The 24,643-nt window shown below is 30.1% G+C and overlaps 1 pseudogene; it reads left to right on the top strand.

Moving 5' to 3' along the window:
- Positions 1-15,639: 15,639 nt before the first annotated feature.
- On the top strand, positions 15,640-23,049 carry LOC121239853 (annotated as a pseudogene).
- Positions 23,050-24,643: the final 1,594 nt, after the last annotated feature.

The following is a 24,643-nucleotide window of genomic DNA, read 5'->3' as shown; positions in this document are numbered from 1 at the left end:
AATACGAGTAATTTTTTTTACTCAACTAAAAAAATGATCAAGCTTAGATCCTCTCGATTTTTAATAGATTCGTGTTTGCACAAAATAGTCACTCAGCCTTTCTCAAAGGCGAATAAACTTGATCTGAGAACGACAAATCAGAATGAAAAATGATTTACACATAACATTTTTTACAACACTTTATACAACTATGCTTTAAATGATGGGTATTTTTGTAAAACATCTTATAAAAATAACATCATTTTACAAAAATACCCTCATTTTATAACATTGTCGTGCAATGTGTTGCATAATGTGTTGTGTGTATATCATTACTCAGTCAGAATTAAGGTCCCAATCCCATATTACATCAACTCAAGTGTGATGTAACAACTGTTTTGTGCCATCATTGGAAAAAAGTGTTATTGATCATTGTTGCTGTAGTAAAAATCATTGGTAAAAATAATTTACCATTTCGAGGATAAAATGAAAAGATTTACCAAGAAAATAATGAAAATTTTTTAAGTCCAATTGAAATGATTTTTGAGTTTGATCCAATAATGCAAGAACACATTCGACGTATTCAAGATGGTGAAATTCATAATCATTATTTTGAGCATAATATACAAAATGAATTAATACACTTGCTAGCAACTGAAATTAAAAATCATATTATTAAAAAAATAAAGGAAGCAAAATATTTTTCAATTATACTTGATTGTCTCTCATACTAAGATGTGTTAATATTTCAACAAGCCCAATAAAAATAGATGAACATTTTTTAGAATTTATTAAAGTAGATGATACGAGTGGAAAATGTATTCTCAATGAATTATTAGATGCAATAAAAAGTCTTGAACTTGATATTAATAATGTTTGAGGACAAGGTTATGATAATAGGTCTAGTATGAAAGGAAAAGAGTAAGGGGTGCAAAGAAGATTGCTTGATATAAACCCCAAAGCATTTTACACGCCATGTGGTTGTCATAATCTTAATTTTGTTATATGTGACATGTCAATTCTAACTCTTAAGCCACTCTCACAAACACATTGGAAAAGTCGAATTGAAAGTATAAAAGCAATAAAATTCCAAACTCCATCAATAAGAAAAGTTTTATTGCAACTAGCAAAAATAATTGAAGATCCTAAACCAAAAAGTGAAGCTAATTGTTTAGTAGCATATGAAATTGAGAAATTTGAATTCATATTAAGCATGACCATATGGTATGATATATTATTTACGGTCAATAATGTAAGTAAAAGTCTGCAATCCAAAGATATGCATATAGATGTTGCCATTGATCAGTTAAAATGTCTTATTTCTTTTTTTCAAGATTATAGAGAAAATGTATTTAAATCTATTATGATTTCATTGAAAGAGATTACAGTTAGTATGGAAATAAAACCTGTATAAAAAGCAAAACGAATAATTCATAGAAAAAAATAGTTTGATGAAAAGGTCAATGAAGAGATAACACAATCTGCTGAAAAATATTTTAGAATTAATTATTTCTTATTTATAATAGATCAAGCAATTTCTTCAATTCAAAACAGGTTTGAACAATTTCAAATATATGAAAATATTTTTAGTTTTCTATTTAATATCAATAAATTGAAATCACTTGACGATGCTAGTTTGCAAAAAAATTGTCTTAGTCTTGAAAGCTTTTTGAAATATGATATTAATGGTTTAGATTTATTTTCTGAACTAAAAGTTTTAAAAGAAATTTTACCAGTAGTAGAAAGCACTCCTATTAATATATTAAATTATATAAAAAGACTTTATTCTTTTTCAAATGCATGTATCACTTACAGAATTTTATTGATGATACATATTACTGTTGCTTCTGCAAAAAGAAGTTTTTCAAAATTAAAATTGATAAAATCTTATTTAAGATCAACAGTGTTGCAGGAAATATTAAATAGACCAGCCATATTATCAATTGAGAAGCAGATATTAAAAGAACTTGAATATAAAAATTTAATTAGTAATTTTGCATCTCAAAAAGCAAGAAGAATAATTTTTAAATAAAAATATATTAAGATATAACTTAATTAATTTGATATAAGAAAAATGTCCCATTTTAACTTATCGTCTTAGACCTCAAAATCTATTGAACCGGCCTTGCTTGAAGCCATGTGTGTGAGGTCTTGGGTTCTAAACATCACCAAGCATTTTGTCAAAAATCAATTTTGCCACTGTTCTTGGACATAGCCACTGGGCCGCACCCTCTTGGGCGCCCAGCTGCAGAGCAGGCATGTGCCTGCTCGGCTTATGACCCAAATTTTTTTTAAACTTGGCACACTTGGCTGAACTAGAATGCCCTCCGGCTGCCCGACTTGACGCCCAGCAACTACGCAGGCTGGGTCCCAGCAACCATATGGCTGGGTTTTGTTTCAAACATATGGGCTGAACTTAAAACTTGATTTAAAAACTGGCACAAATCCATTTTGCAGCCCACATGTAATATCAAACCCCACCAAAAAAGGCGTTGTTCATCTTCCCCACTGCATCAGTTACTGTTCTATGTAACGGAGGTCAAAAAATAAAAATCATGTAACCGCCACCACCCTTTCAGCGCCACTGTCGCAGCTCCTGGCGGCAACAGAGGACCATGGTGACGCTGCCTCACTTGGCGTATTGTGCAGCGCTGCTCCTATGTCGCCTGTGCTGTGGGCAACACCAGTACGGTCTGCGTTGCTCTTCTGCAGAGTGTGCTGCACCGGCCTGGTGAGCGGATCTGCCGTCGCACAGAATCGAGTTCTGGGCGCCGCCATGGACGTGCTCCACTTTGGTCACGCTGCATCGGTAGAGCCTAGTGTACGCAGCTTAGCGCAGCACAGGTGCGCTAAGCGGGTACCTGTGCTGCCAGTCCGCGCAGCGTTATGGGAGACAACTCCAAAAAAATGGAGTTGCCGTGCTCTGTGCGCAGCAGAGCTCGCAACACCGCCATGGGGCGCGTTGCTCTGCGCGCATCAGAGGACAGCGCCTCCGTCGACGTACTCGCAACTCTGCATGTAGCAGAGGCGGCCTTGCCGCTCCTAGGTGCTTCTCGCACCTTCCGAGCACGTGCAAATTAGTTGAAGCAGTCACGTGCAGCGGCCCTTCGTGTGTGCTACGGTCAGGGGCCGAACTACCTTAAGGATGGAGTTTGCAAATTCTAAAATTCGATGAAAATTAAATTTTAGAATATGTTTTTATAAAGTAGACTATATAAAAATTAAGATTTGACCTCTTAAAATTATTTTTTCTTAACTTGTCCGCCCCTGGCTGCGGTGGTGACACCCTGTTGGTGCATGCCATTTTGTCCGCTGCACCACCACAGTGTGCACAACTCTGCGTGCAGCAGAGCATGTTGCAAGCCACCTCAGGTGGATGTCGCTGCCCTCTGGCGCGCGCAGCACCAAGGTGCTCCCATCACCTATGGTGTTCAGTAAACTATGGTGAACACAGTACGTCCATGTGAAGCTGTTGTCTTGTATGGCCTAACACTGAGGTGCGCCACCACCTCTCAGGTGGCCTTGGTTACCGAGAAAAAAAAAATTCTCATCATACACGGAAAAAAAAAAACCCAGTGAATGAAATCACAACATACACGCTAAACATGAATCAAGAATAACTGATTTTTGCTATGATGCCAATGTTTTTGTTTATTAAGCAAAGAGTGGTTATGATTTTCCTTAAAAAATCTTAAGAATTGAACATAACCGAACATGTCCAAATTGGTTTATACTGTTTGGGTTGATGAATTTATTGTTTTTGTTTATTTTTTGTGTGCCACATTTATTTATTTTTAAAAATTATTTAAGGCAGTCAAATAAGAGATTGGATAAAAAAACAAGAAAAAAAGAAGAAAAAAAATGTTCAATTGGTGACGATAAAATCACCAATTATACAAGATATAAAATCATATTTTGTTAGAATGTAAAATAAAGTAATAAAAAACCGTTTATTTCATCACACTCTTCTTTATCACTTTGTCGGCAAAAAATATTATTTTTATCTATAACATTTATTATAATAATCTAACTATAAATACTCTTCCGTAACATTTGTATTAATTTGCAATAGCCTAAATTTTTTCCGTATAGATTCTTTATCTTTTACGTACATGACCAAATTGATTGTTGAGATCGAGGGCAAGTTTTCATCCTCATCATGTGTCGGTATGCATGGATATTATGAAACATTTTGTGCTTCTTTTGTTTTTTTGGGTAGTGAATTAAGTCAGAGATCACCTCAGAAGTCGCGCCTAGGCAGGTTTAAGAGCATTAGTATTAGATTATGTAAATATAAATGTAAAATTTACATAATATGACATGATTTTATATTTAGTTATTTTCTTTAAAACTTATTTTTATATTGGATTATCTATCTATTAGTCAAAATAATAATAAAATATTATAAATTTAATAATTTTTTTTCAATTTTTTTAAACTTGCAGAAATCTGCAATCAAAGTGTTGGAAGAGTAACTAAATAAATTGATTTTTTTTTTCTATTAATTGGTTTTTAGTTACAAACCAAACTAGAGTGCATAAATTTGCCCACTACTGATTTCTACAAAAATCAGCAATCAAAGTGCAGCAAAAGTACATAAAGGACCCGGCGTCTGACGTTTATGAAATAAAAATAAACTTTAGTCATTGTACAGTAGACAATCATATATGACCCACAATACTAACATACTGCAGCTAAAAGTCATATATTTTTTTATTTGCAAAATTCAATTTAGGTAATCTTATATAAATTAAGTCAAATTTTACATTTTAGTGACATTTAGATAATCTAATACCAATGCTCTAAGGATTGAGAAGATATCATAATTTTATAAATAGTAATAAGATAATAATTTATTAGTAATAATAAAATAGTTTGAATTAAGTACTTTTTTAGTTTTGAAAAATAGGAAAGAAAAAAATTAAATAAAAAAGTATTATAAAGTTAAAATATTGTAATAATATAATTTTATAATATTATTTTTATCTCAGATTTGAAAAAATTGAAATTATTTTTTATTTTTGAAAATGTTGTAATGATTAGTTTAAAATTTTTTTACTTGAATTATGTTTGAGAATAAAATAGAATTAGATAAAATGAGATCAGATGATAATTTTATGTTTCATCCCATACCCCAAACCTAGGGGAGCTACCCGCACCATACAATGCGGGGTAACCCCCCCCCCCGGGTGGCCGGCTACTTCAATAATATAATACAGTTTACTAGGCTCAAAAATTATTTTTGAGTCCAAAAGTGATCAAAACCACATTTTTAGACTTAAATTGTAAATTTAAATTTGTAAATATGACTATAATTTAAAAATTATATAGTTTTTAAATTTGTTAGCGTATATTTTGTGTAAATTATTATAGTAGGGTAATCCTTTTATAGATTACTTTCACAATACAAGTCTCACACTTAAGTAATGTGGAAATTTTGTATTGCCTTGATAATTTATAAAAATATCACCCTATTACACCACAACTTACGCAAAATATTAAGTAAAAATTATAGTTAAAATATATTACTATATTTATACATAGTATAAATAATAAATATTTATAAATATATAGTATGATATATATAATAATATAATAATAAAAAAAACCCCTAAGTGCGGGGGGTGGGCACTGCTGCCCACCCCTGCCCAAACCTGCCTTAGTGATCTGTCGGCCCATCTAGAATAACAGTTCTCTTAGAACTACTTCGTATCATATATATGATCGATCTAGGATAAGAATTGATCTGGACCATATTAATTAATTTCATTCCAGATTAATTAATTCAAATATTGGCATTGTTAATATAAAAAAATGCACAAATTAGAATGGGAGAAATAATCATTTTTGACCCGCTATACTAATTCAGACCTCAATCAATGTGGTTTGAAACTCCCGACACTGATCTGGTCTGATTGTGCTGTATCCCTACGTATATTCATAATAGTGAATGAAAGTAAATGTAAGAAGTCCCCCATTCTCGCTGATCCGTATTTATAACTTGCCTTGGGTGTGACGAGAAATGGCAGCCTTTTCTTTTACGTGTATCATCATCTCACTTTTCTTCGCTTCCTCAATTTCTTTTCCGTGCCGACCTTCCCACCCGACGTTTTTTTTTTCCCCTCTTATCCGCCTGTTTGTCCCTTCTTCTTCTCTTTTCTTTGTCTTCTAGCAAAGATGAGTGCGCCTGATTTATCCGAGTTGGGGATATTTTATCCCCCTTCAGGCACCAATGGTTTGGCAAATTATGTTTATACTTCATAAGCTTTCATTCTGTGCGTCTCGTTTATTTCCCAATTCCCTCTGCCTACGTGTTGATTGCTGAGCCAAGCTACGGTGTCCTTCCTACTTGAAAAAGGCAGGACGTTTTAAGAGCTTCAAGTACTAAAATTAAAAGAAACTGATCAAACCTACGACTAAATAAGATGAACAGATCCTATGCAGCTATAAATTGCTGTCGTTGTTTGTCTCTAAAATAAGTGTAGCGTTTCATTTTATTACATATTAAAATTATATTTTTTTTAATTTTTACATAAAATAAAACAATCAATTTAATTTTTTTAAATTTTAAAACAAAAAAATATTAAAAAATATATGCTAATAATATTTTATTTAACATTTAATTTTAATCTCAATTCATCTCCTCTTATCTGCAAAAATAAACAAGACCAGGTATGATTTGGATAGTGAAATAAGATGAGATAATTTTAAATAAAAGTTAAAAGTTAAATAAAATATTGTTAAAATATTATTTTTTAATATTATTATTATTTTAACATTTGAAAAAGTTGAATTATTTATTATATTTTGTATGAAAATTTGAAAAAACTATAATGATAAGAATATATGAGATAAACATTTTCACCATCCAAATGGAACCAAATTACCTGTAAATGAACCGAGACACACTACAAGAGATTTGATCTTTAGAGACGAAATCTTTTAGGGACGAATTAAATTTTATCCCTAAAAGAAATTATTCTGGATGAAATTTAAATTTTGTCTCAAAATATAGATGTATTTTTTATGTATTCTTTGTTTGAATTAGACATTCTATGATAAAATATATAATCTCAAAAAAAGAAAACCGTTCGAATGTAAAAAAAAAAAAGCATTCAAATACAATTTTAAATCATGTATATACTCAAATATAATTTTAGTTCGTACGTATATAATCGTGGCGGGAAAGTGTATACAATCGTGCTAGGGAAAGTTCAAATCCGTTCGAACGTGATATTTAATCATTCGAACTGAAATTTTGGTAAGAAGTTATAAATTAATCTGGTGGTAATGTTGCTATATTGTTCAAACGCTCTAGTACAAGTTTGAAATGTATTTTAATTCACGTTTGAATATTGATATAACTGTTCGAATAATAGTTGTGGCGAGAACGTATACAATAGAATCCATTCGAACGCCACATTTATTCATTCAAACCAATTTTTTGGTGGGAAGTTATAAATAAATCTGGCCGGGATGGTTGCAACACAGTTCGAATGATATTTTTATGTTCGGACGAATCTATTAAACGTTTGAATGCTCGTATTAATCGTTCGAAAGGTACCATTTAATTATAGAAATTTACTAAAGACATTCAAATTTTTTAAAAATTAATATTATTTAAGCTTATTAGTTATCATTTTCAAAAGATAAAAAACTTAGCTACACGGATTTATTATTATTTATGGTAAATTAAAATATTTCATATTCTCTAAGAATTTTATATAATTAATTTAAAAATTAATTAATGAGTTTTATTATGGTATAAGAATTTTCAATTAAAAAATATTACCTTATAGGGAGTCTTATTTTTTATATTATCATGAAGAGTTTTATATTGTTGGATTCTCGCTTCCAGCTTTTTGAAAAAAAAAAACACAGATGCTTTTATTTGTTTTTTTTTTTTTTGAAATGTTTAGGTTCGTCATTTCTATTTATTTTAGTTTGTCTTTTTTTTAAAGAATTTTAATTCATTTTTTTTGTTTAAGATGTTTAGGTTTGTTATTTCTATTTATTTTGGTTGAGAATTTTGGTATTTGAAAAATCGGAGTTAGTAAAATGTTTAAAAATGTTGAAGGTAGAGGAAGTAAAAGAGGTTTTTGTCAAAAACAAATTTATGCATTGCAAAAAGAATTTTGTTCTATCTTTCTAGGTATTAAAAAAATGATTTTTGATTGATTAAAACTCAAGGTTTTTATTAAAAATAAATATATGAGTCTCATTAATGAAAAACTGGTTTAAATTGTTTGGAAGAATCTATTTATAAAACAAACAGATGAGTTTTGATTGATTAAAACTCAAGGCTAAAAGATATGCTTCTGATTAATTAAGCAAAGAGTGGACATGATTTTCCTTAAAAAGTCTTTAAGAACTGAACATAACCGAACATGTCCAAATTGGTTTATAGTGTTTGGGTTGATGAATTTGTTGTTTTTGTTTATTTTTGTACTGTCATGTTTATACATACATACATGTGTGTATATATATATATGTATATCCCTAACTAAAAACTAATAACGTTTTTAGTTTTTAGTTAGACGAGTATTGGACAGTTTGTGATATAACTTTGATAAAGTAGGTACTGATGATTATTCAAACGAACCAAGTGACCAGGACTCTATTATTCTCTAGTACTTGGGATCATGTGATTGTTGCATCGTCTTTCAAGGGCTGATATATATAAAGGTAAATTAAATCTCGATTATTTTAACGTTTTAAATAAATAATAATTATGATTTAATTAAGAATTGATCATTATGATATGATCAACCAGAAATTATCACCAGAAACACATATTATATGTTAAACCAATTTATAACGTCAGTTTTGACTTATTATATATCATGAACTTTTGTTTATCCAACGTGGCGCTTTAAATGAGATACAAAATTTTTATTTAATCTCATTCTATCTTATTCTCAAACATAATTTAAATACAAAATTTTCAAACTAATCGTCAGAACTTTTTCAAATCCTCAAACAAAAATGATATTGTAAAACTATATTATTAGAATATTTTAACTTAATAATATTTTTTATTTAACTTTTTTTCTTTCATTTCTCATAATCCAAAAAATATTAAAGTCAAACTATCTCATAATTATTAAAAAATTATCTTACTATTATCCACAAAATTCTCTTCTTATCTCGCTTTCCAAACTAGACCTACATATATATCTCCCAACCTAATACCAAACATATATATATATATATATATATATATATATATATTTCCTTATACTTAAAAGAGTCTATCGGTTGATGAACATGAATGAACAATATACACTTCTGTCTTTCACTTATATCCCTGATCTGTACAACCTCATAGCAATCACAGCAAACACAAGCCAAACTCACCGTAAATCATCTCAAAATCACTGTAGGATAATCACAGACTTACTGTAAATCATCCTAATTCTACAAATTCACAAAATGGAAGAGGTAGAGGCTCGGCTGGGCATGGAGGAAAATGGAAGATACTGTGGAAGGCTGGTAGTGGCGTTGTGGGCTATAGGCAACGGATCTAGGCCGTTGTGGTGGTGTGGGGTTGGCTAACGGCGGTGCTACAGGGAGAAACTCATGCGTATAGAGGCACTGCGTCGGTGGGGCTAGAGAGGAGTTACGGGTGGTGGGTTCCATGGAAGTGGTCCATAGTGTGAAGGGAACTCGGTGGTGGTGCTTGGTGGAGCTGGCGCTAAGCTGCAGTGGCGCAAGGGTGGAGAACCCGTGCGTTGAGATCCAATTTGGTTTGCTCGTGTGAGGCTAAGGGAGAAGCTGCCAATGAGCTTCGACGGTGGGATTTAGTCGTCGGCATGAGGAGAAGCTGGTGAGGTGGTCGGTGATGCTGCAGGGTGGCGCACGATGGCGCTGGATTGCTTGAGGGAGAAGATCGGGTGAGAGAAAGAAGACGTGAAGCGGAGGGAAAATGAAAGTTTGAGGGATTTAAATCTCAATCTTTCATCTTAAGTCCTAGATATGATCCAACTGTAGAAATTTAAACACTGATTTAAACTATTTTAAAATAGATAATTAAAATATAAATACCATATTATATATAAACTATTAAATTTATTTTATAAAATACTAATATTTCATTATTAAATACATGATGAAATTTTGTTAAATATTTTAAAAAGTAAAATTATATAAATAATTAAAATTTTAACATAATTTAAATATAATAATATTATTAATTAATTAAATTAGGCAAACGTCCCTGGGACGTTACTCTCTTACTAGTATCTATATGTAGATATATCTCCCAACCTAATACCGAACATGTATCTCCCAACCTAACACTTACATCTTTGCGAGTACTAGTCCTGTAATGTTCCATGCATGCATTAAAGTCTTGCACGTTGCGTATGTCTATTTATGTACAGTACTAAAGTTTTTCACCGCTGTAGAGCTCGCTTGCCTAGGTAGCTCCTCATTATGTAGACAATTAATGGTGTCTGGCCGATAGGTATCTATTTCTGTCACTAATCACTATTGAGACGTGCAGGACTGTGGATCGACCTATGAGTATTAATTGGATTTGGTGCATGACAGATAAACAGATATGTCAGTACTGCTGAAGTAAATTGATCGGTTTGAAGCGGAAAAAGTAACTATTTTGTGAGTTGGATTGGCCAAATACTTTTTTATTTTTATATTTAACTAATTTTAATCATAACGGACTTATATTAAATTAATAAAAAAATTTTCACGTTAAATATAAGTTACAATAATTTTATTTTTCTTTTTAAAAATAAAAAATTCTATAACAAGTCTAAATTTATTATTTATTATATTTCAGCTCATTCTCTAGCAGTTCTTTTCTTTGATATCGTGTAATGAAATTTTATTTATTAAATTGTAAAAATGAATATGATTATTGAAGATTATAAGAAGTTATGAAAATAGAATTAATTAATTATAAAAATATAAAATAAAAAATAATAATATTTTATTATTATAAGAAGTGTGATGACTAATCTAATGTAGATTTTAAATTTTAAATAATTAGTTAAAAATAAAAAAATTATATATTAATCAAAATTTAAAAAATAAAATAATCAATCCAATCCAATACTCTGAGGGCGGACGTTCGTTAAGAAAATTGAAGTTCATAGCTTCTGGCCAGCCGAATCAGCTGTACTGTGGACGTTGAAGGCAAATGCATGAGTCGTTTATTTATGGGAATTAAATATTACAAGTTGATTCTTTTGAAAATACAAAGATTTTGCATTTAGGAACAATAATTTACAGCTTAAATTTTCTATGGTGGATACATGATTTGAGTTAGCTGCTGGTCTTAATTATTATAAACTGGTTTTAATATTTAAAAAAGCATTTCAAATAAATAGGTTTATATATATATATATATTTCGTTATAATTAAAAAATTTTGATAGCTGATCTTCGTTTTATTGATTTAGTAAATAATCTTGGTTTGATAATATTTGTACATGATGTGGTATCTAGATTTTCAAATATTATTATTAATGAAACCATATGTCTCTCTCTATGGACATTGATCAGCATATGATATTATGATCCATTTTAAAAATAAACCTAAACCAAAACATTAATTATTAATAATCATCATTTTGTTTCTCTATCATTTCAATCGAAGCAAGCCGGAGAGAATCGAGCTTAATAGATCACATGCATGGTGACGAGGCTTAAGGTCTAATTTGGATATTGAGAATATCTTAAATATTATTAAAATATTTTATTATTATTTATTATTTTATTATTATTATTTAATATTTTATTGTTATTTTTTTATTATTTATAAAATATCTCAAAATACTTCATTATTCAAACACAATCTAATTCATTCGATTCGTGAAATTCTAAATCACGTTCGCACCTGAAGGACCTCGTTTGTTTTTTAAAGACATCTCATCTCATATAATCTATACAATTTTTTTAACTTTTAATATAAAATAAAATAAATAATTTAATTTTTTTAAATTTTAAAATATAAATAATATTAAAAAATAAATTATAACTATATTTTATTTTATTTTTTAATCTTATCTTATATACAAAAACAAACTAATCATAAAATAAAAAAATCCCCACCCAACTACCCCCGATATCTTCGTATGAGATCACTTTTTTGGAGGCATTATTTATTTAAAAGACAACGTGGTGCTTTCTTGTTGAGATCTCACAAGCCTCGTTTCCAAGGTTGGATATGTGTCCTTTTATGAGTCGTAATCTTATTAGTTGGCTATACCCATATACGTGGATGGCAACATATATGCATTAATGTCTATTCTTAATTGGTGGCAGCAAAACGAAGACAACAAGCTAATAGCGACGAGAGCATTAAATAAACGACATGAAAAATGATGGATATTGGTGGCTATGTCAGATCCAAACTATCAACCATTTTGATTAATTGTACAAAATATTGTAAGAGTTGTAAATATATTATTATTGACTCAAACATGATAATTTGACAAGTTGTTGGAAATTTTGTGTATTCTTTTTGGAAAAAAAAGAGCATATGATTAAAAAAATAATAATTTTTTTATGTGGACCTCAGAGTCATCTATTTTTTTTAAATGAATGTACAAGACCTACATACCTCAAGAGTATAAATATTTTTTCTATTTGAGAAATACGTTAACTACAAAGAGATTATACAAAATTAATACCACAAGTTGATGTGGCTTTATATGGTTCATCAAAGTTTATGGGATTACTTTATATATTTTAATGTGATTCGTTAGATTTACTTTACAATAGTAGTAACTTTATAATCTAACGAACTATAAGTCACAACAATTTGTAAGATTATTTTTATGTAATCCCTTTATAACTAGAGTATATCTCATCTTTAAAATAACCTCAAATTCCTATTTTCTACAAGCAGTCAGCGTGAAGAATGCTAGGATTGAATATATGGAGCTTGCTTCAATATATTATATATATGGTACTTATGACGTCAAGAATTCTTCCGGGAAAATGCATCCAATTATATATATACTATTATACAATAGTTTAGGTCAAGCTATTCATCGTTAATGTTCATTGAAAATCACTACCTTTTTACAAAGTAAACTGAAAATCAATGGTAAGGAAAGCTCTTCATCGATCATGGCTATGAAGCAAGCTCCCAGCATTAAACCAACACGACAGTCTCCATGCATGTTATGAAGTAAACACAAGAGAGAGAAGTGTACACGTAAAGTGCAGTTGCTTGTGATGATCTAAGTCTTATGTCAAGATGAAGACATTTTTCTTTGCAAGCATGCTTTGCAATCCAAAAGAGAGACATGCATATGGCTCCTATAGGTGTAAGATTTGGTTTGTCGACCCAATTTAAAAGCTTGTCATGATTTGTCTATCCTCATGCCTAAAATATGCAACTCGATCATGTATATGTAAAAACACGCGCACACATGAAAGTTGAGAATATGAGAGCAGAGAGAACAAGAGATATATGTAGAGACGTGAGATAGCCGCAATTGAGTGTTTCTCTGTAATGAGATCACGAGGCTTTTTAGTGTATTGTGGTTTGAGCGTTTTTTTTCGTGTAATTGCTGAAATTTATTTATTTATTATTTTCTATTTTTCACAACAAGATCAGGCCGGCAAAAAAGTTATGAAATCTTGAAAGAGATCAGACACTTGAAACACTCTGTAGACGTAGCATTTCCCTTTTCCTAAATATTAACAATAATGATATATACAAATATCAAATGAACGAATTTGTACTTTTTATAAAAAAAAAAAATAAAAGAAGTAGATTTCATTATAAAAAAAAATGTGAAAATTTTATTTTTTTTTACAGTGAAGTTTACATTTTTACAAGAAGCTTATAACACAAAGCTTGTGCATTAATTAAGACTGTATTTAAATGTTAAATTAAATTGAGTTGAAATAATAAAATATTATTATAATATTATTTTTTAATAATAATATTATTATTTTAAAATTTAAAAAATAAAATTATTTATTATATTTTTTGTTAAAATTTAAAAAATTTATAATAATAAATTAAAATAAATTGAAACGAATTTAACAACCAAATCTACCCTCTGACTTACGTGTCCATAACATTAATCAATATTAATAAAACTAGATGCGTACGTGGCCGTGTCAGTACTCCGTCATCTTTTGAATTCTTTTCATTTGAATTTTCACATGATATGTCGGCCTATAAGAAGACATGAATATCAGGTTTTTCATATTCTCGAAAATATCATCTAAATATATGTAAATTACAGAAATGTAATCCACCGAATTTGAGTCCGAAAGTGTCCCAGACTCCCAAACCACACCCCCCTCCCCCCATCCCTTCTTTTTTTTTTTTTTTTTTTTTTTTTTTTTTTAACTTAGTGATTAAAAAATTATTTTTTAATAATGTTGTAAATTATTTTTATTTTTTATTTTAAAAACTTTTATGATGAATAAAAAAATACACGAAGAAAAGACAAGAAAAATAAAAAAAAGTGAAATGATCTTTTTGGGACATTTCTTCTGGACATTTTTTGGTGGCTGTAGTTCTACTCTATAAATTATATAATAAAATTATTTATTTGTGACTAATTATTTTTTATAAAGATGATTATTTCATGTTAAAATAAGTTTATTTTCGTTACAAATAATTCATCACAAATATTTATTTTTCTTGTAGTTAAAATTGAAAAATGATAATATACCCTCTTAACTCGTTTAAAAAAATATATTTTAATAATAATTTTTTTAATTTTTAATTTTTATCTTAATTCATTTGATGATATTTCATCTGTTAAAACAAACATGGTTACTGATTTGTAACAGTTGCATGGGCCGAAGAACCATAAGTTCAAAGGAAAATGATGCATGCATCACGACAAAAGCTACTCATTTTCCTTTATCTCTTATTTATTTATTTAATTTTTAAGAAAATATTTTTACATAAGTTTGTATATTTTTTGTAAAAGTTTAAAGAGATTTAAAAAATAATTAGAAAAACATACAACATAAAAAATACATTTTACACTTCTCATAAAAATTGTCGAGACCACTCTTGGTGACCTAGCAGGACGCAATTTCAAAAGCGCAAGAATAGAACGTAGTGCAGATAAAGCGATGGGTCGTACGCGTACAAATGAATGAGGGTAAGCAAAGTAGGTTGGGAATAATAAATGTATTAATGCTGCACAATCTTTTCGATTTCTAAACATCATATTTTTTAATTTTTTAATATTTTTTTTTAAATTTATTCTTTTTAAATTAATTCAATTCTTTTATTCATATATTAAATATTTGATAAAAGAAAAAATAATAAAAATTAAAAAAATATAATGAGTAGAGATTGTGTGAATAGTAAAAAATTGTATAAATTTTTTCATTTAGAAAATACTTCAACCACAGAAGGTGGCCACGATTGTATTTTTTTTAAATTCAATATTTAATGAATTTAAAAAAATGGTTAAAAAACAAAAAGGAAAAAAGACAATTTTTTTTTTTTTCCTATTCGGTGGTTGTTTCGTGGACTCTCTGTAGGAGTAGCACCGTCCTAGTTGGGAAGGCCGAAGGATCGATGTATATGAGGTCGGCTCTGCTGGGTAGGCTTCTAATTAATACGGGACAGTATATATGGAAAAGTAGTGATATAAGTAATTAAATCAAGGAATACATGTACCATTTGTATACAATAACGCATCTATATTTCTCTATAAATAAGGGCAGCTAATTGCATGCACAGATGCAGATTGCAAGGCAAAGAAGTTAGTAGTACTGAAGAATATTGTATGGCTTCTAATTAACTTGCATGCAAGCCAGACCTCTCACCAGCAGATCAGTTGGACGCCCCTTTGAAGCTTTAAGGTGCCCTTAGCTCTCATCTCTCTCTCTCTCTCTCTCTCTCTCTCTCTCGATCCATATTATATAAAACGATGAAATTAACAAAAGCTAGTTACTTTAATATCATTATTCTCTAAGATTTGATATATATATATATATATATATATATATATATATATACAAATCATGCATATATATATATATTCAACAAGTGACAAGGTCAAGCTGTTTTTCATTTTCTGTTAGTTTTGAGATATTATATATAGGATGTTCCTTCTTATAATGTCTAATTAATTGATTACGTACTCTCCAAATCTTTGATATTTTGGAATTCCATCATGATGTTAGCTTATTATATAAATTCCGATTCTTTTTTCGAATTAATTAAATGCACCCAAACTATATATCAGAAGGTTCATTTAATTTATAACCCAATGCATAAACTATATATTAATGTGCATGCACCCGCTTTTTTACTTTATTTGAACGGACGGTTAAATTATAATTAAGCATGCAAATTGAAAAGTTTGGAAAGTTCCGGATGAAGTTCAAAACTTTTGCTAGTAATTTAGAATATTGGGCTCAAAATATAAAAAAGTAACTTTGAATTAATATTCTGTGTTGATATATCATATATATATATATAATATATATAAGTCGAGAAAAGGACTGATATTTATGAATCAATTACATTAATTAATAAGGCGTAGTCAATAAAGGATGCGGCTATTATGCCGCCCCATCTTGACGGGAGGTCATATGTCCAGTGTAAAAAAGTTTTTTTTTTTTAACATTTTTTTAACATATTTATATGTATTTAAAAAATAAAAAAATATATATATCAATACATTTAAAATTATTTATTTAATCATTAAATAAAAAATAAAAAATTTTAACCAACGGTAGATGTCAAAATGAGTGAGCTAGTGTTTTCCGTCAATAAAAGCTAGCTAGAGTACCACTTGTCGTTTTGTGGAAATTGGGACACTCGATCGGTACTGCAGCTAGCGCGCATGAGACGTCACTGCCGTTCGACCCCTACGTACATATACTTAATTACGTGATGAATAATGCTAGAGCTCCCGCTGGGGCTTCCCGCTGGGAGCACCCGCTGCAGCTCTAACATATATTTTTATGTGTTTTTTTTTTAAGTTATTTTTATATAAATTTTTTTAATATTTTTAAATATTTTTAAAAAATAAAAAAGTTATAATATTATTAAAAAATATTTTCTTAATCATGAAGTAAAATAAAAAATCATTTTTTATGATTTTTTATTTTACTTCGTAACTAAGAAAATATTTTTTAATGATTTTTTTTTTTTACTTTCTAATTAAGAAAGTGTTTTTAATGATATTCTAAATTTATTTTTTTATAAAAAATATTAAAAAAATCTATATAAAAAATAATTTAAAACAAAATACATGAAAAAATATAAAAACACATGCTATAGCTCCAGCGGGAGCTGTAGCGTCATCCTTACTTGATCGACAACAAAAGAGCATCATATATATATATACAGATAAACACTTTACCGTTCTATTTGACCGCTTGGTAAATTTTTTTATTTTTTTTAACTTAATGATTAAGAAAATAATTTTAAGTGTATTGATATATTTTTTATTTTTTAAAAATATTTAAATGTATTAAAAAATATGAAAAAAAAAAAAAAACGCTAGGCGTAGTAAGAGTGGGACGGCATAGTAGCCCCACTCATATATATATATATATATATATTATTTCGAGAAAGTTATAGACATAAATTTTTTTATAAAAATAAATACATAAATTTATATAACGATATGTCATATCTAATATTTTATATAATAAAAATATTTTATAATTTAATATATTACGTCAAATCATGTGATGAATTTATAATTTTACTTTTTATGAGATCTTTTATAGTTAAAACATTTCTTTATTATTGTATCCTGTGAAATGTTTAAAAAATCTAAAGACATGTCTATGCAGATATTACACCACAAAAATTGCACCAACAGTGACTCATAATTAAATATGGCTACCAAACCGGGGATCCTCACTGACTGGCCATGGAAGCCTCTTGGCCCATTCAAGGTACGTTTGAATTAATTGCAATATAAAACTATATGTGTGTATATATATAAATATATATATTTGGGTTTGCTGGAATGTATTTTATTAAGTTCTAGATCGATCGAATGGTTGCTTATCTATATTAATTAATTAGTTTGAACATGCAGCTAGCTAGCTCCTATATTATATATATATATATATATATATATATATATATAAATTCCATGCAATAGAAGTCATAAGATTATATGTATTTTCATTGGTACGTACTGTCATAGGCCGGGTTCATTATAAGCACTGTATACGTACGTATAACGACCTCATGACTTCATTAATGAAGATCATGATGTCAAGGCATCCTGGTGGACGTGAAGTACACGTATGCGGTGATCTTTGGCTCTACAAGACTACATGCATAGTACTGGGGTTGTTCATATAAAGCACATGCATTTCAGCTGCTAGCTAGCAGTTAATGTTGTGGAATGTTTTTATTAGGCTTTAGAATCGTTGCTCAACTATATATATATATATATATATATATATATATATATATATATTTGCTCTTTTAATTTATATAATTATTAATTTCTCAACTCTCTTTTTGGCATGCATGCATCGGCCTGGTACGTACGTGAATTAAGTACGTGATTTTGGCTCCATGGGTTGTTCATAGCACATACCAGTTCATAGTGAAGGGAGAAAGGGAGAGAGACTTATTCTACTTCCTCATATTTCCGTTTCTTTTGGTGAGGATGCTTCACAATCTCATATGGATTTCTCTATCTCGTCACCGAAACGCCAAAGGCAATAATAGGATTGTGGATAAAGGTATTGAATTCGAGCAGGTTGATCGAGAATGCAACTGGTCAGTAGAAACTCTCCCTCTCTCTCTCTCATCTCTGAACCAGGAGATGCATCATGCATGAGTGAATTGAATGATTGATCTTACGGATCATTAATTTATACATTAATTGTAGATCAGAATTTTCTTATCATATTTTATATTATCTATACCTCTAAAATTAAGTCACATATTAACGTGACATTCTCAATTATATAGTTTGAGATAATTATTGTACTCTAATTAATTAAGGAACGTTTTCTACAAAACATATATATATATATAGTAGCTATCTAGCTAGCAGAATTTGATCCAGACGTATATATATATATATATATATATATATATATATATATATATATATATATTTATCGATACAATGCGACAAGCTAGCACATCCAATACATGAGCTTGCGGTATTAGTTTAAAGTTTGAAAAATGATAGGTATACATCTTTTTTACAATCATTTATATAATAATATTTTAAACAAACAATAGTCATTTTTATAAAATAATTAGTAATATTACTTTACATAAATACCATCACTTTAAAACATGATTATAAAATAGATTAATGTAAAAAAGATTGTGCGCGATATCATTACTCTTAAAGTTTTACTTATTGTTAACTCGATCTATTTATAATTTTATCTTCTTATATATAACTTATACTAGAGTACTTACGTACAGATCACTTGCAGCAGTAGTAGTACTGATCAATGTTGGGACGTTGTTTAGTTTTTTAATTATTCTGAATTAATATATATTGCAGGGATGACCAGATATTGTTAACCGGAGTTCTATTTTACATTAGCTACATGAACGTTACCCAAATTCATAAGGTACCAGTGTGGAGAACAAAGGGTGTGGCTATCACGTGTCTGCTGCATGCTGGTCCGGTGGAGTTCCTCTACTACTGGTTTCACAGAATGCTGCACCACCACTACCTTTACTCTCGTTACCATTCCCATCACCATTCCTCCATTGTCACCGAGCCTATTACCTGTAAGATATATATATATATATATATATATATAGACTAATTCTTGACACTGAATATATATATATATATATATATATGCTATTTTTTTTTTTACCTTAACGTACTCGCTCCAAAAGCTAAGCTTATTAATTATTAGTCATGATGATCAGTTGACCTTTATTATTAATTCATCTTGGCACGTATAGCTAGCTATCATATATGCATATATGATCGATATTCAACTATATGATTGATAATTCTAAACTTGATCGAACTAGTTAATTACCTAGCTCCATGCATATGACAGCTGTCACTCATCCGTTTGCGGAACACACGGTATATTTCATGCTTTTTGGAATACCATTGCTTACAACAGCGTTCACCGGAACAGCCTCTATCGCATCCGGTTTTGGTTACATCCTTTATATTGATTTCATGAACAACATGGGCCACTGCAACTTCGAGCTCATTCCAAATTGGGTCTTCTCCCTCTTTCCCCCGCTCAAATACCTCATGTACACTCCCTCGTAAGTATTACTCTCTCTCAAAACCTCACCATATCAACTTTAATCACATATTATATATATATATATATATATATATGCACACATGCACACTATATATATATATATATATATATAAAATTAGGTCCTGACTCCATCACTTTTGCTTGGACTACTCGATCGACAGGTTTCATTCTTTGCATCATACCAAATTCCGCACCAACTACTCACTTTTCATGCCTATATATGATTACGTCTATGGTACCATGGACAAATCCTCGGATGCTCTATATGAAGTTTCCCTCAAAAGACCCGAAGAGTCACCCGATGTCGTACATCTAACGCATCTTACGACGCCCGAGTCCATCTATCATCTACGGCTAGGATTTGCCTCCTTGGCCTCCAGGCCCCACTCGTTTCAATGGTACTTGAGGTTGTTGTGGCCATTGACATTATTTTGGTCTGTGATTATAAATTGGATCCATGGCCGTGCTTTTGTTCTGGAGAGGACCACCTTCAAAAACCTCAAATTGCACTCTTGGGTGGTACCAAGATACCATAAACAAGTAAGAAATTTAATTTGGGTATGAAAATATTTTGAGAATATTTCCTATCATCGTTAAGAAAATCAGTGAGAAACTTTTATTAATTGATACCTGTTATTTTTATCATGTATAATTCACTTCAGCTGGTTGTTTTTTTAATTTAAATTCCTGTTTTAAAAAATCTGCAGTATACATCACAACGCCGAAGAGAGGCTACCAGGCTCCTCAATAGCTTGATTGAAGAAGCCATACTAGATGCTGAACTGAGAGGAGTGAAAGTGCTAAGTCTAGGTCTTCAGAACCAGGCAAGTAAATCCAGCTATCTAACATGTTATTTTAATTTGTTTTTTGGTCCTATAATTCAACGTAACTTTACACCACGAGGAGGACATAACAATCCTCTTCCTTACACCTTCAATTTTTAGTGCATGGTATAATCGAGAACTTGATGTTTCCACTCCCATTCAAAGAAATTAGAACCTCATCACTCATGGCCTTATGCGGCATTTTAAAAAGTTTATCCTCAGAAGCTTCTTAATTAGTTTCTACCACGAATGCTGATCACCTTAAAGTACTGAGATTTTATGTATGTAAATTTCCAGGGAGAGGAACTTAATGCGAATGGTGAGCTTTACATCCAAAAATTCCCTCAGTTGAAAATAAAGCTGGTGGATGGAAGTAGCTTAGCTGTGGCTGTGGTACTAAACAGCATTCCAAAGGGAACAACCCAATTGATGCTTAGGGGCAATCTTACTAAGGTCGCTTATGCCATTGCCGAAGCTCTATGTGAAAATGGAATCCAGGTGCGACGTTGTAATTGCTATTAATTAAGTTCTAATTAGGACATGAATTGATCATTATATTAATCACAGTTTATTATCTCTCGCGCGGAGTCAGTACTAGTACTACTGAAACCAGCCCCAAGCTGCTCAAACAAGAAATAGCAGAACAATACTATAAAGCTTTCCAATTCACTACAAGAAAAATATATTTTTGTGACCAGTTAATTCTAACAAAATGATTATTTGCAACTAATTTTAGTTACGAATAGTCTTATGGTTGTAATAAATTAATCACAAAAGTCTATTTTTCTTGTAGTGATATTGTCTGTAGTGATATTGTCTGTTCATTGTCTATTGTGAATTACATCTAGCAATATGACGTACACTGAAGGGTTACTCATGTTCTTGAAAAACTTCATAATTAATTATTATAATCTTAATTATATCCTCAGGTGGCAGTATTATATGAGGATGAATATGATAAGCTTAAACAAAGGCTCACGGCCTCCAAGTCAAAAAGTTATAACTTGGTCCTATCAACAGGTTATGCTGATCAGAAGGTAAAAGTTTGCTACCATTTATGTATATATATAATTGCATGATTGCTTTATGTCTAGCGAGAGTAGTTAACCCGGGCCGGATTGATATTTAACTCATCTAATCTCATTTAATTATTACAATTTTATTAAATTCTTATATAAAATATAATAAATAATTTAATCTTTTTAAATATCAAAATAATATTGACGTACAATATTAAAAAATAATATTCTAATAATATTTTATTACAATTTTACATTTCATTTTCACTCATTTTATTTTAACCCACTTTCGAAATCAAAAAAAGTTTTTACGTAAAATACTACTGCATATACGTCAGTAAATTTGATTTATTAATCAACATACATTGATCAAACGTACGTCGAGTACTTTTACGTACAGATGACATGGTTGGTGGGAGATGGATGGGCCGAAGACGAACAACTGAAAGCATCGAAAGGAACATTATTCATTCCTTTTTCTAAGTTCCCACCGAAGAAACTGCGAAAAGATTGTTTCTACCACAGCACACCGGCAATGATCGCCCCGCATCTTTCGCGAATATGCACTCTTGTGAGGTAAGCTGCAATTAATTATAATTAGTGTCTGTTATAACAGACGCACTTTGCTAATTGGATCGATCGATGCTTTTTATTTCAATACATATAAGATTATCTAATGCATGCAGAGACATTGATTGCCATTTAACCTATTTTGCCTGTTCGATCGACACATTTCGTATATATTAATCTATATATATATGTACGTATGCAACAGAATTGGCTGCCAAGAAGAGCGATGAGTGCTTGGCGTATTGCTGGGATATTGCATGCATTGGAAGGGTGGAATGTGCACGAGTGTGGTAGCATGACCATGTTCAACATCCAGGAGGTATGGCAAGCATGTCTTCGACACGGATTCCAATCTCTGATGACGCCCGACAAGCTAGTTTCGAATTAAAAGGGATAAATATATAAGGGGATTAAGATGATAGATCTATATATCCCTAGGTACGTAGGTGAAAGATTTTGTGTCGTCTAAAACAAGGTCCTGATATATAGGCTCAATATTCAGGTTGTTCTGATCTAGAATATATATATATATATATATATATATATATATATATAGTACTAAATGTCATGTTTCGCTTTCGTAATCAATAATCATGATCTCTTCTTGTGATCTCTGCGCTGTCTAAATAATAATTATATTCCGTGGAACGAATTTATATCCAATATTACTTGTTGATAAAAGAAAAATGCCAGGGAGCCCAACATTTGATTTGTCCGATTGGTTTTTTTTTTTTTTTAGTGATTAAGAAAATATTGTTTAATAATATTGTGAATTTTTTAATTTTTTTAAAAATATTTAAAAATGTTAAAAAATGATGTAAAAAAAATTTATTTTCTTAATCACTAAATTAAAAAAATAAAAAAGTACAAAAAAAAATAAAAAACCAATCAGGCAAATCAAACGGGAGCGGCTCCCTAGCATTTCTCTTGGTAAAATTCTGAAGGAAAAGCAATATTATTTGTCGCCTTGCAATGCTATGATCATGATCTAACGTAGTGGAACGACGTGAAGCAGGAAAAAAAAAGAGTACTTAGAAAAGAGAAATTTTATTTGTAATCTTGAGTGGAGGATTGGGTGTATAATCTTATTGATAAATGATGATAAAAAGAAAAAATATTATTTTAAAAATGATACTATTATAATTTTAAATTTTTTTAAGCATAACTATATAGTTTGTATAAATACTTCTCATTTGAAGACTGTATGTACTAGATGACTCCTTAGAAAAACTGTCTTCCGAAATTAACACAAACTGAAAAGTAAATCACCACCTTATTATTCAATCTTTTAATAATCTCTTCTACAATGCTTGTCAAAATATATAATAGGATCACAAAAGAAAAGTGGACAATCGGTAAAAAGGAAATACCTGAAAAAGGAAACAATCAATTAAAGAGTAAATCATAGATGAAAAAATAAAAACAATTAAAAAGGCAGGTTGGCGTCAATAATTCAGGCATTAGCAAGGGATGTTGTCAGTGCAGAGTACAACTTTCTCACCGTTTAACAAGATCTTCTAGAATCTTTACATGCAGCTGCCACACTAGTGTCCCGCATCAATTCCACCCCCCCCCTCCCCCAGTTAGAAAGAAACTCACCTCAGAGTTTTGGTTTTTTGGTTTGCATATAAGAGTGGTTCGGAGGGTGATATTCAAACAAACGAAGTTTGGTACAGTTTAGATAGTGAGATAAGATGAGATGGTTTTAAATAAAAGTTGAAAGTTAAATAAGATATTATTAAAATATTATTTTTTAATATTATTATTATTTTAAGATTTGAAAAAGTTGAATTATTTATTATATTTTATGTGAAAATTTGAGAGAGTTATAATGATGAGATGAGATAAGATGAGATGAAATATTTTTACTATCCAAACGGAACCAAATTACCTGCAAATGAATGAGACACACTATAAGAGATTTGATCTTTAGAGACGAAATATTTTAGGGACGAATTTTAATTCGTCCCTAAAAATACTTATTTGGGATGAAATTTAAATTTCATTTCAAAACATGAATGCGGTTTTTTACGTTCTAGACCTTCAGTGA

Source organism: Juglans microcarpa x Juglans regia, chromosome 7D (assembly GCF_004785595.1).
Source record: "Juglans microcarpa x Juglans regia isolate MS1-56 chromosome 7D, Jm3101_v1.0, whole genome shotgun sequence".
NCBI classification, from domain to species: Eukaryota; Viridiplantae; Streptophyta; class Magnoliopsida; order Fagales; family Juglandaceae; genus Juglans; species Juglans microcarpa x Juglans regia.
Note: the sequence above shows the minus strand (reverse complement) of the source record. Positions and strands in the feature narration are given on the sequence as shown.